We start from the raw sequence: 13,975 nt of genomic DNA on the forward strand, positions 1-13,975 counted from the left end.
AGAGTTTGAGATGCAAAATTCAAATCCTTTGGAAGAAAAGTGAGTAATGCTCTCAGCAAAATATTATGGAGATTTTACAAAACAAATAAAATCTAGAATTCTTTCAGCACATCTTAAGGATTTAGCTGATATTACTGCTAAGTTTTTTGGCTTGGCATTGAGTATGGCAAGTTGCATTTGGACAATTTATATTTAATTCAAAGAAAATGGTAATAATACAATTGTGCTTGACTTATTTTCTAATTCCAGGAAGAGCTCAGAAATGATCACTGGTTAGCATAAACATGCAAAACACCGATTTAAGTTTTAAAAGTTCTTGTATCATTGTCATAACTTTTAATTGCATTCCTTCATATTTTTAAAAACTAAAATCTATAAATTGATATAACACCATATATGTGAAAAACAGAATAAAACCTAATAAAAATCTAAGTCTGATCTTGAAGACATTCAGTCTTGTACTTTTTAAAAAATATATTCACCTATGAAACACTTCAAATTTCTTTATGAGTTTTGAACTGCTGATAAATTTTTGAAGTGGGTATCTGTCTGAAAAATATGAAATGTGTCCTTCAATTATTTTTGTTCTTTAATATGCAGATTAATTTAAAACAAGAATGAAATTATATCTTTGAAATTTCATCACTGAGAGGCTTGAAGCAATGCTTCTGAAAAGTACAGCAAATGCATCTCCCTCAACAGGATTCAATTTATATTTAATGTAAATCCAGAGTTCTGGCCTTGATTGTCTCAAGTGCCAGAAAGGAAAGAAGAGAACAAAGACTAATGTTTCAATTTTAGGCATTGAATAAGTTTCTTACGTGGGTCACTGAGCTTTCAATACCAATCTCTTCTCTGTAAATTTGGATAGATTATTCCAATGAGTAGTGACACTTTGGTTTGTCATAAGCTGCTGTTATGTGTATAACAAGTCATTACTTTGAAAATTAAACATTTAAGGGCATGGATAACAAACAAAAAAGGCAATGTATGATAACATCCAGATCTTTAAAGAGTTTGCAAGCTAGTTAAAAAGAAGTAAAGGCCATGTGATAAGCTGCCAAGTGTGTGGTTGAAACAAGAGAATTTTTTCAAGATTTGTATTGATCTCATTGAGCTATTTTACAGTCCACTTATAGTTTTATTCTTTCTTAAATAACTTCATAAAAGGTGTTCCATGTGTTAGATCTTTGTCACTAGTATATATTTTTGAAAGTCCATGCAAAACCCAAAGACTGTTCCTTTAATAAGCTTATAATTTCAATTAAAAAATAAATTTTGTACCACCTCACAACCATTTCTTATAAGACATGATAAAATTCTTGACACTCTATCAGACAACCCTTCTCAGGTAGGTTCAAGATATACCTTCAAAATTTTGAATCTCTGTTTAGGATAGAGAGACCAGAAGAAATAAATCCTTTGACAAAGCATAGTCAGTGAATTTTTTTATAAAGGCAAATTATGAACTACTAATAACTTAAAATATTCTTGACTGATAGGGATGCACTAATGAACAAACTTTAATGAAAAAAATAAACGTTATGTATTAAGGACAATTTTATCTTTATACTCTGTGTTGAGGTTCTCTAGGAAAACTATCAGACAATTAAATTTGAATTTCAGATCAACAACGTATATTTTTCTTTTTGAGGGTAAGCATGTCCAATGCGGTATTTGATGCATACTTGTAGTGAAAAAATGTTTGCTGTTTATCTGAAATTCAAATTTAATACTAAGTCCTGTATTTACATTTGATAAATCTTGCAACCCCAGAGTCATAGTTACTTCTGATTTTTGTGTGTGTTCCAGAGACATACACTCACTAGAAATCAAACAACACACAAGCAAAGATTAAACACCAAATCTAGGGACATACAGTCTTTTTTACAGAATTTGGAATGTTTTATGTTTTAGAAAGGAATTTATGCCACCTATTATATAACACCACATGGTGGAATCAGGAGTAGTAACATGAAATCAATCACTTAAATATTTCTGTAGTAAAACATACCAATATAAACATAAAATGGATTAAATACATGTTTAAATAGAATAAAGTCCATTCAGATTTTGCCACCAAATTGGTTGTAGGTACTAAACCTATAAAGAAATGATTTTGAGGACTTTGAGATGATGTGTTTCAGATAAATGGCTTTAATTATGCAGACTACTTTACAGACACAATCTCAGTCTTTCAATTATTCAAGCATCAATTTTCAGGAAGATGTTAGTCTCTGTTTCCTTGTTTCTTCTTTCTCTGAAGAGGCTGGCTTCTTCCCCAAGGATGGGATGTATATGTGCTGCTTTGATCATAGAGCAGAGCATGTCTGCCTCTCACCTACATGACTCTCATGATCTTTTGCCATCCCAAGAAATTCTCTGATCTGACCTGATCTTCTTTGCTCAGCTGGAGAGTAGGGGTGGAGGAAGAGAATGACTAGGCAGTTAAATTTACGAGATAAATTCAATTTGCTATTTGGAATTCAGGGAAGGTCAGTTACTTAGCAACAGGCTATAGTTGAATGTGTCTGTGAATACTGAGATCTGTCATGCTTACTATCTTCTCCTATGACCTTCGAAAGTTACTTAACTCTTCTGTTAATTGGCCACTGCCAAATGCAGGAAAAAACTGTACAGTGTTAGCGGGATAACAGTGACTCTTGCTCTCAACACATAGAAGGCCTATACCTTCTTTGCCAGTTGGGCAAAATGTGGTATTTCCCAACCTCCAAACAACACGTATTATTATATATGAAATTTATATTATTAGATATGAAGAACTGAAGACAATTGACTTCTATCTGCTGTAGAGCAGAGGAGACTATAAGGTATTATTAATGCTAAGGGGTATGTTCTTACTTTAATATCTAGGAAACTATTTTCACTGTGTTCTTCTCTCTTCTGCAGTTTTCTCTTCCTTGTTAACTCATCTCCAGACATGCAAGAAATGACTCTGAAAAGTTACCCTACATCATGAATTCAATTGAGATGCTATCTCAAAAAATTATCAAATCTGATCCAATCCTCTGTTACTCGATTACTTAACTAATTTATTATTTATTCATTACTTCCACCCCAACATGAGAATATATATACACATATTTTCCAAGGATACGATTCTGTCTTACTCTGACATAGTTAGCCTCAGCACTCAGGGTGAAAAAGACCCATCTCTTTAAAATAACTGCCCAGTCATTAAATATATCCATGAGGAATCTGGCTTGTAGAAAGCTCTAACAGAATGTTGCTTCCAATCTAACAGTAAGTTCAAAGCAGATAATTTACAAAATTTTGTTTTTGAACCCATCAGACACCTACAGTAACAAGGCAATCCACTGAACAAAATCCAAAGGATAACATTAGTTTCCTTAAATACTATAAGCTGTATAAAGTATAAAGAATAAAAAAATAAATTTTATAGCTTTTCTCAAACAAAAATATATGAAAATAAGAAATAAGTACAGCAGGGTACCAAACACATTGTCATGAAGTCCATAAATTAGAAAGACATTATCATGAACTCCTTAGATTTTTTGTGAGTTAAGATAGTAGCTTTGGATATAGACTAGGATAACTTCATTTTGTGACGCGCAAAGAAGCCAATACAAAATAAGACGATGAATAATGGATAAAAATCCATTAGGGAAGATGAAAGGGAACACTATAGGTGATTCATCAAAATAAAAAAAATTAAAATAGAGGGAATAAGAAAATATGGGAAGTACAGAAATCGAACATCAACATTTATTAAAATTCAAATATATCAATAATTAAGTTAAATGAATCAAATGACTCAAAGACCCTCAATTAAAAGGTAGAGCATCAGGGGTGCCTGGGTGGCTCAGTTAATTATGTATCTGACTCTTGGTTTCAGCTTAGGTTTGATCTCACGGTTCCTGAGTTCTCCAAAGGCTGGGGAGTTTGAGCTCTGCCTGGGGCTGCCTGGGATTCTATTTCTCTCCCTCTCTCTCTGCCCCTCCCCTGCTAGTGTGCGCTCTCTCTCTTTCTTTCTTTCTCTCTCTCTCTCTCTCTTAAAAATAAACTTCAAAAAAGTAGAGCATCATAAAACATAAAAATCAAGACAAACTATGTGCTTTCAAGACACAATTTTAAATATTAAGATATAAATAATTTCAAAGTAAAACAATGGGAAAAAATTACCACACAAACTAAGCAGAACACAGTGTGACTAATATCAGACAAAATAAAATTCAAGATAAAGAATATTACCTTGGATAAAGGAGTCAGTTTCCAGTAAAGGAATAATCAGTTAATCAAGAAGACATAATACTAAATGTTCATTTACCCTATAACCAAGTTCCCATACACAGGAGGAAAATTTGACAAAGCTAAAGGAACTAGGCACAAATCTCCCAATCATAACTGAATATGCTAGCATGCCTCTTAATAAATAGAACAAACAGGAAAAATCCCTAAGGATGTGCAAGATTTGAACTCTACCTAAGTAGTCGAAACTCACCCTCATTAGTCACAATAGAAATGCAAAGTTAACGACAGTGAGGTACATGAGATACACACCAATACAGAGAAATGAACACATTGGCAACACTGTCTAGAAGATGTGGAACAACCAGGACGCTCATACAAGGCTGATGACAGCAAACATGTCACACATATATTGGACGCAATTTCTAGTTTCTAAGAGGCTACATAATTCCAGTTCTACACATCTATCCAAAAGAATGACAATCTAGATCTACAAAAATCCTTTTAAGGAATGTTCATTATGAAAGCCAAAGACGAGAAATAATGCAAAATCTACCATTAAGAAAATGCATAAGCAAATTATAATATATTGACACGAGGAAATACTATTCAGAACTAGAACAAGTAGGTTACTGATAGATGTAACCTTCACAAATATTAAAATGAATAAATGAATATAGGAGTAAAGAGGGGTATATACCATCTAATTCCATTTATATGAAATTATAGAAAAGAAAAAACTAAGGAATGATGTTAGAAATTAGATCAAGGGTTTCCTATTGGTAGGGTCCTTGTGTGGCTTGACTAGAAAAGGTACAGTGGGAACACCACAGGATAAAGGAAATGTTCTGCATCTTAATATTTAGTCATTCAATTTGATTAAGTGATATACATAAGAATTGATCATTTCATGATATCTCAACTGTATCAAAAAAAGGTTTTGAAATTCATGTAAAATGTTATCACTTTTTTAAAAATATTAATTAAAATGGTATAAGGAAAACTGACAAGAACAGTGGAAGCCTGATTTTACATATAAAATATAATCAGTATCTACAACATGATCCAACCTTAAATATACAAAAGTGAATAAGAAAGACATGGTCACTTCCTTCAGTATCTAACTCAGTTGGTACCAATCCATGTATATATTCACTTCCTCTGTATTTATCCATAAGTAGATTGTAATTTACCTGAGAATAGTGCCATTTATTTTAAGTGTTGAAGACAGAACATGTACCAATACAGTAGATGTAACCTTTTGACTTAGGGCTTTTCAAGTCAGAGGGTTTGATATTCATTTATTTATTCTCCTCGTATCACTCAGCTTTAACTGATTAAAAAGTAGAAATGTCCTAAGATGAGAAAAAGTAAAAAAAAAAAAAAAACAAAAAAATAGACAGAGACAAAAGTCTTGAAAGCTATCATAGACCAAGTGTCTGTTTTTCTTTTTAGAAAAACAGAGGCCAAAAATTATAGTCACTTGCTATTAATTAATTAATATATTTCATTATATATTTCCGTTGAAAACATTAAATTTCTAACCAGATGTGTATCTACCTATAACACCTCCTAAGGTCATCAAACTATTATACTATTAGTGACAAATATATATCATATGCAATACTGAGCCCCAATTCCAAAATAACTATGCCAGATAGACTGCTGTGTACTGAACACTGAGAAACTAAAGATGGTGGTGAAATTGACAACAATAATGAACAGGTTATTTAAATCTCTTCCTCTTACTGGCCACTTATTATGCGCCAAGCGTTCTGCAAACACTTCCTCTAATTCTTCATTACATGACCCAATTGTTGACATAATCTTTCAGTCAAGGTATTATTCTCTTCTTTTAAAATAGAGATGATTGATGCCCCAAAATGTAAATTTTTAAAGTACCACAGGTAATGAGCTAATAGCTTGGAGATAAAACTTAGATTCAAACTTGGTTCTGTCTTATCACACAACTCTGTGTTTAATCATGACTATGTACAACCTGTCAGTAATCCCCATACCCTTGAAAAGTAAAATTAATAATCACGCTTTAGACACTTTTGTATCCCTAGCATAAATCATGTCCCTGTAAAGAGAAGGCCATATATATATTCCTAAATTGATCTGTATGAAATTTAAAAAAAAGTAATAAAGAAGAAAAGAAAAAACGGGAAAAAAGGACACACATTTTGGCCTCAAACAAGTAATATTATTTCCACAAAATATGAGGTGGGGGGAAAGGAGCTTCTTTGCTTTTATTTTTTTTCCTTTAATCTTTTGATCTGAAGGTCAGGTACTTATAGGGGTGCTTGGGAAGACTTCAAAGGACTGTACTTGAAGTAGACACTGGAAACAGCATCTATTTCTTCTCTGAGATTACAATGAAGGGTTGCTCATTGTCTTACCTGTTCATGAGACTCTAAGAGCATATCTAAAAGTTTTGAAGATGAAATATAGTGGTAGCGTGTCTTCATTAACTTCCTTTAGCCCACGGATCTACCAAAGGAAAAGAAAAAAATATACTTTAATGAAAGCTTAGCATGTCCTCATCCCGGTGATAAGAATACTTGAAATATTTTCAATTTGTACAGTGTTTTTGCATCCTAATTAAATCACACTTACTTTTCTCTTAATAACAGTTTTCTGGGAGGAAAAAAAAAACCCTCCCAATCCAGCTTTGGAGTTGACATATTTACAAACAAGAGATTAATTTATAATAACATTAAAAAATAATTATTAAATCCATTTATGGCTTTGTTTACTCTTGAAAATTTTTAAGTATCTAAGGCTAGCATATTTAATTCCTGCAAAAATCTTTAAGACAAGAAATCTAAAGGAAAATACTAATTTCTGGTTATTGCTAGGATGGTCAAACCCAGATGTTTTTTTCAAAAAAGAAATGTGTGCAAAATATTATAAACGTCATTTTTCATTTAAAATGAAGAGGAAAAAATGAAAATTATAAGAGAGAGCATCTGTATCTCTAGTGATGATATGTGATATAGCAACATACATAGAAGTATGTGCCCTTAAAACTTTATTATTCATATTCGAGCATTTTCATTTCATGATTAAACTGCTATAATTTGTACATGAATACTGGTTTTGAAAGAGCTTTGTATACACTTTCCCAGCCCAGTCTTTTTTTTTATTATTTTTTTAGTGTTTATTTCTTTTTAGAGAGAGACAGAACATGAGCAAGGGAGGGATAGTGAGAGAGGCAGACACAGAATCAGAAGCAGGCTCCAGTCTCTGAGCTGTCAGCACAGAGCCCAATGCGGGCCGTGAGATCATGACCTGAGCCAAAGTCAGTCATTTCACCACCTGAGAGACACAGGTGCTCCTTGTTTATACTTCTCTAGTTATGGAATTAAACCAAACTTACAAAACAGTTAGACCAGGTGAAAGTCATCACCAAACAAACCGACCCTGGGCGTCAAAAGGAAAATTTTAGAATTTTCCAGCATCTTCAAGCTTATTTGTTAGTGGGTTAGTTAGTTCTTTTCCTAACCAAATCAAAGCCAGATATCCAGGGAATAAATCTATTCTGATCTAAATGTAATGTAATTCTAACCTGTACAACCTTTGACTGCAAGATGCCCAAAAAGTAACAGGAAATTAAACCCAAAAACTAGAAAAAGTGACATATTAAATAGAAATCAATGACAGAGAAGGCCAACAATAATGAAAATAACAAATTCAAAGGTAATTGTTAAAGACTAATACAACTAATTCCCAGCAAGAATGAACAAATAAGAAAGAAAACAGGAGATATCTTACCCAGAAAAAAACTGGGTGGAAGATGCACAGGATCTTATTTCAAGGCTTACAAAAGTGGTACAGAGGTCAAGGGTCAAGAAGTGTGGTTATCAGGTTAAGTGAGGGGAAAGACCAATAGGACGTTATGGACTCCAGAATTAGACCTGATCTATTATATGTATAATATACATGTATATATATAATATGCTTATACATATATATAACATACATACATGTATTTTTAAAATATATGCATCTATATTTAATATATATATATATATATATACACACATATATACTTGATCAACTAATTTTTGCAAACAAGACAATTTATTGAGGATAAGGCAGTATTCAAGAAATGGTTCCTGTGCCTCACACAGGTGGCCAATTCAGAATTGGTCCAATCCAGAAAGTCTCATTTCATTGTCTAATTTCCGCCATTATACTTTTGGAGTCCAAGGTTGTGTGTGTGTGTGTGTGTGTGTGTGTGTGTGTGTGTGTGTACGTGGGCATACACAAACTATATATAAACATATACTGTATATTTAGTTCTCATTTTTCTCACCTCACATTTTCTCTCATCTCTCATATTTCACATGTGTGTATATATATGTGTGTGTGTGTGTCTGTGTGTATATATGTGTGTATGTGTGTGTGTGTGTGTGTGTATATATATATATATATATATATATATGTCTTATCAAGGAATGTGAGGGGGTTTTGGGTAAATGTTTATTTTTGAGAGAGAGCATGACTGGGGGAGAGGCAGAGAGAGAGAGACAGAAGATCCAAGGGGTCTCTGCACTGCCAGCAGGGAGCCCGATGCAGGACTTGAACTCAAAATAAGTGAGCTGAAGTCAGATGTTAACTAATTGGGCCCCCCCCAGACACACCAAGCAACGTGAGGTTTTTACTGTCTCTAGAAGTTTTTTTGTTTTTTTCCCTGAAGAAGAATCTGAGAGGGTGGTCCATGCACCTTGAGGGTGAAATACTTTTTAGATCCTTTGATGTCAGTTAAATCAGTAATTATTCTCTCAGCATATTCCATTTTGAATTTCTTCTACCATAGGCAGGATCTATAACTGGAATATATTTTTATTTCCCCTGGTATGGCAGGTTAAGTAAGATATGTAGTTAAGTCACTGCAAGTTCACATATAAGTTTTGGATACGAATCTATGCCAATAATAGCTCTAAATTTTTATACTACATATATCCTTAGTAGTGTCTCATTGTCTTCTATAATTGCTGTTTTATTCAACAAGTACTTATTAATATCTATTCTATTCAAAACACAGTTTCAGGGATCAGTGGTATACATGTTTCAAGAAATTGAAACTGTTTTTAGAACATCCATTTTCTCCCCTACCTTCTTAACTAAAGTAACAAAAGAAGATTTTAAAGGTAAATGCATAAGGTTTCATAGTTGTGGACAAAGCTTTTAGTATTGGTAAGACTGTGTTTTCTTAAGTAATCAAAAACCTGATAAAAACAACAGGAAGCACAGTCAATTGTTAAGTCCTCAAATTTTTGTTCTCCAGGTAGACTGGAAATATTAACAGCTTAATACTTATCTTTCTTGCTGACAAATTTTCTAAGAGATAACATGAGCGTACTAAATCTACGTAGAGTGAGACTTATATGTCTGCCTTATATTTGACATTGATAATTCTAAAAAACATGCCTGCTTTAATGTCTTAGCAATATTTTGCCATTTTTGTAAAAATCGACAGCTTCTGAGATCACAGTTTTTAGACATAAAAAAAGAGGTGTGCTGAATGGTGGCACACTTAATTCTTTGAAACCTGAGTATCTCATATCTTTGGCTAAGACTTGGGTATCTCAGAGACAAATTAATACCCAAGAAGTACGTGCTACTGGATTGGGGATTTTGCACAGAAATTTTCTGGACGTTGACTGGTGACTTGGCATCAATCTAACCCATTCCTTGACTAACCTATCCTAGCATGGGAGTCTTTAAGTTAGATGGCGAGTGCTCAAACAGCTTTTAAGTGCTAAGTGCTAAGAACGGTGCTAGATATGTACCCACCAATTTTGTGGCTTTGGCTTTTAAGATTCCCATTAGTAATAGATCTATTATTCCTTTCATGAAATTTATTTATAATGGAGATACCCTGTTGGCTTTTAATAGTTTGACATATGCCTGGTTAGATTTTGATATGTCATTGGTCAAAAAAAGTATGAATTTCTCACCTTGATTTCCCCACATTCCCCAGTGATTGATTTATGCTGTCAACTTACTTGGAGGCTTTGTGCGTCCCCTAATGATGGTTATGTTGCTTTCTTTAGATTAAGAGGTACTTATCTTTTCCCCTGTTAAGATAATCCTTATTTCAACCAGACTTATTACTGCTAGCTACAGTTTTTGAGACATGTCAGAACATCCCAAAGGTGCTTACCTTATAGATGAGTCGGACACAAACCCAAATGTTTTGGTGCACTAAGTCTCACTGCGAGAAACCTGGAGTCTCTCACACCCCAACTTTTCACCTAGAAATATTAAGACAAACTCAAAGAGCTCAGAAGACAAAGTAAGCAGAGTCAACAGGAGGGAAGGTGAGCAGAGATCCTGGAGAGAGGCCCTGGAGGCAGAGAATCAAAGGCCTCTGTGAGCATTTTCACCTGTGTCTGGAAGCCATCCCCAGAATCTTCAGCAGCTGTCTTCCCATCTCAACACCAAAACTGTCACGTAATAAAATAAAACAGTCTCAAGAAAAAGTAAGCCATGGACTGGGGGAGTACAGTACCTCTCAAGCTACAGATCACTCTTCCTGAGGGATCTGGGGCAAAAGTGAGTTTCAAAGACCATTAGCAGAGGCATCTCAAAAACGGCATGATGTGCTAGGAGGCTAAGGATTTTCTTATAAGGAGAGCACGTCCTATTTTCTACGGCAAGGCAAACTAGCTCAAGCTGGGTCATAGGATTGTGATTGGTGTATGTTAGGTTTCCTGGTATGACAGGTGTTTCCTATGAGTGGAGGCTGACTTAGGTTTGGGTTTGTGATGAGGACTGGGCCCCTGGGGTGGCCTCCATTTGTGGGTCCCAATATATAAACTAACTCCCTCACTGAGCAGCTCCACCCCGAGGTAGATATTCAAAAGAAATGCATGCAGTTGTACCAAACTTCATGGATAAGATTGCTCATAGTAGCTTAATTTGACTAATACTAGAAACAATCCCCTTGTCCATGAATAGTAAAACCAATTGTGATAATCTATACATTTGAATATTCTAGAACATCAAAGAGAGATATGTGCTCACCACAACATATCACTCTCACAAAAGTTATGCTGAACAGAAGGAGACTGAAATGAGTATGTAATGTATATTCCAATTTTATAGATTTTGTAAACAGATGAAATTGATCTATTGTGACAGATGGAGTGATTGTTAATTCCGTGTGGTTAGTGACTGGGAGGGGGAAGAGAACACCCTCTGGACGCTGGTAGTGAAATATACATGATCTAGTTACTTGGTTCAGGTGGAAATGTATGGACTCAAGTTTATTCAGGTTTTTTGTAGGGCTATTCGATTTCAGTGAAAGATGTGCTTAATATATAAGTAAAAACATAATCCAGAGGAGAGAGAATGGTAGTTTGAAGTGGAGAAGTAAAATGGTGAGAAGTGGTTGAATCTATTTTGAAGGTAGAGGCAATACTGTATTCTGAAAATTGAATGTGTACGATGAGATAAATAAATTACAGTTGTCTTCTGAGAAGAAAGTTAAACATGTCATTCCAAAGGAGCTTGGAAGTAAGATCATGTACTTGGTTTGTGACATGCTAAAATTACATTTACTTTTAAAAAGTGCAGATCTGGTAGGAAACCTTTATGCACCCCTCCACAGTTCAGAAGGGAAACTTTGGGAAAACATTAAGTATACAGCAAAAAACAAAATAAAAAATAATCACAAAGGATACAGATAGCAAATATTAAACCAAAATAAATTTGGCACAGCCATAGTAGTATTACATAACTCTTCCCCATTGTTAAGAGAAATTTAGAGAGAGGGAAAATATATACTTATAAAACATAAAGTTAAAATTCACAACATTATTTTATACCTCTCTCAGAAAATAAAAATTAAGCAGACAAAAAGCCAACACACAAGAGTTTGGGTGTACTATACTTAAAAAGCACAAATGACATACTTGGTCGGACTGGGACGTAATGAACACTATAACACAGAATATATATGTTCTTTTCAAGCATATGTGAAACATTTTTTTTCACCTGACTACATGAAGCCATAACGCAATATCAAAAATATGAAAGGCTTATTCTCATCAGGTCTCTAAAGACAATACATCTTGGTTAAACACATAGCAAGTGAAGACACTGGTGTAAACTGAGCCCATTTTTTTGTGTCCAATATCCAATATCCATGGGGAGACATAAAATAGAATACATTCAAAAGTGTCTTTGTTTGGATGATAAGTTATATGACAACCAAAGTTATAAATCAATATTAAAATATGTACTTAAATATATTTGGGAAAAAAACTAAGCTACGAATCAAGAAATACCATGAAAGAAATGATAATACACTTTGAACTGAACGCTAACAAATTTCTGTAAATCATCTATCTAGTTCTTTCAAGTAGCATTTTTTGTGTGGTTGTTCTCAGAACTCCTTTACAATCTTAGACATTACTGAAAAACCGAATAGCTTTTGTACATCTAGGTATATTAACTTTCAATATTTTCAGTATTCAGATTTAAAGCTGAGAAATTTTTAAAACACAAGATTACACAAGCACAAATGTATGACCATACTGCATAGCAACAGGAATGAATCGATTTCTAATACCAAAGCTTATTCTTGAGAGGACTCACGATTTCAATTTTTCTCCTAAACTGGTTACACCATTTACGGTGCATATTTAATATCTTCCTCCTTCTCATGTCATACTGTTCAGATCACAGCTTTAGAGCCATAAGATATTGCTGATCCTAACTATTTCCATGTTAAGATATGGTGGTCCAGGAGCCACAGCTCGATTTGCCTTAGACAAGGCTGCCTACCAGTCCAGGTAAAGATTAAGTGTTTCCATGGTTTTTCTTCTACAGTTTCTTACATGGGGCTTCGCACTCTGGCCCTCAGGGCCCTTGTAAAATAGGCAACTCAAAAATGGAAGACATTTTATTCTAGCCTTCATCCGCTTGGCTCCCACAGGCAGTGAAATGAAAGTTTTAAAAATGTAGGAAATTAGGGACAGGAAAATATCTTTAATAAAATTGTGGCTCTCTTCTTCTTTCAAGTGCTTTGCATTCTGGCAACACACTATACTTGGCACAGAGACCCAGTTCTCTAGAATAGATATTCTCAGGGGTAAACAAATGAGAAGCCATCAACTTTGAAAACACTTCAATATTTGTAGATTTCTTGCAGGAATAGAACTGTAACATCCCCTCCAGTGCTTACTTCCTTTTTTGGAAAAACGGAAACAAACCTGCTTCACTTGCTGCCATAGAGATGCTCAACACTGTCTTTCACCTCCCCAGATTCTCTCTCCTTGAACTCTTCTTCCAGATAATTTTGTTTTTGACTTATTAGCACTAGTAATTTCTAGAAGGTTCACTCAAGCCTGAGTCGTTAAGCCCTTGTTGCAGGTTTGCTTTCTCATCTGGGAAGAGGACCTACTCAAAATACCTCCGGTACATTCAGCAAATTAATGGAGAAATGTCATTAGCACTGAGCCAGGCTATTTCAGGGCTCAAACATCATTACAGTTTGAATGATGCTCAGGACTCTCACAATATTCCCTGATAAGTGGGGACCTCACTGATGACATTATTTTCTCGTACTTGTTTAAACACAAATACAGCAATCACAGTGTTGCAGATGGATCTTAGGGTAGCCCCTTTGAACCCATCTTCTGGTGTTCACATGTTTGTGTAGTCCATGTAGATGAATATGTGATTTCATTGCAACCAATGGAATACAGCAACAATGGTGAGATATACT

The 13,975-nt window shown here is 34.4% G+C and overlaps 1 long non-coding RNA gene across 1 annotated transcript; it reads right to left on the reverse strand.

Moving 5' to 3' along the window:
• Positions 1-2,137: 2,137 nt before the first annotated feature.
• On the reverse strand, positions 2,138-10,698 carry LOC123381656. Its single transcript, XR_006588943.1, has 3 exons — positions 10,406-10,698; positions 6,633-6,723; positions 2,138-2,410 (listed from the first exon to the last, which is right to left on the reverse strand). It is a non-coding gene; the product is annotated as an uncharacterized LOC123381656 (long non-coding RNA).
• Positions 10,699-13,975: the final 3,277 nt, after the last annotated feature.

Source organism: Felis catus, chromosome D4 (genome assembly GCF_018350175.1).
Source record: "Felis catus isolate Fca126 chromosome D4, F.catus_Fca126_mat1.0, whole genome shotgun sequence".
Lineage (NCBI taxonomy): Eukaryota > Metazoa > Chordata > Mammalia > Carnivora > Felidae > Felis > Felis catus.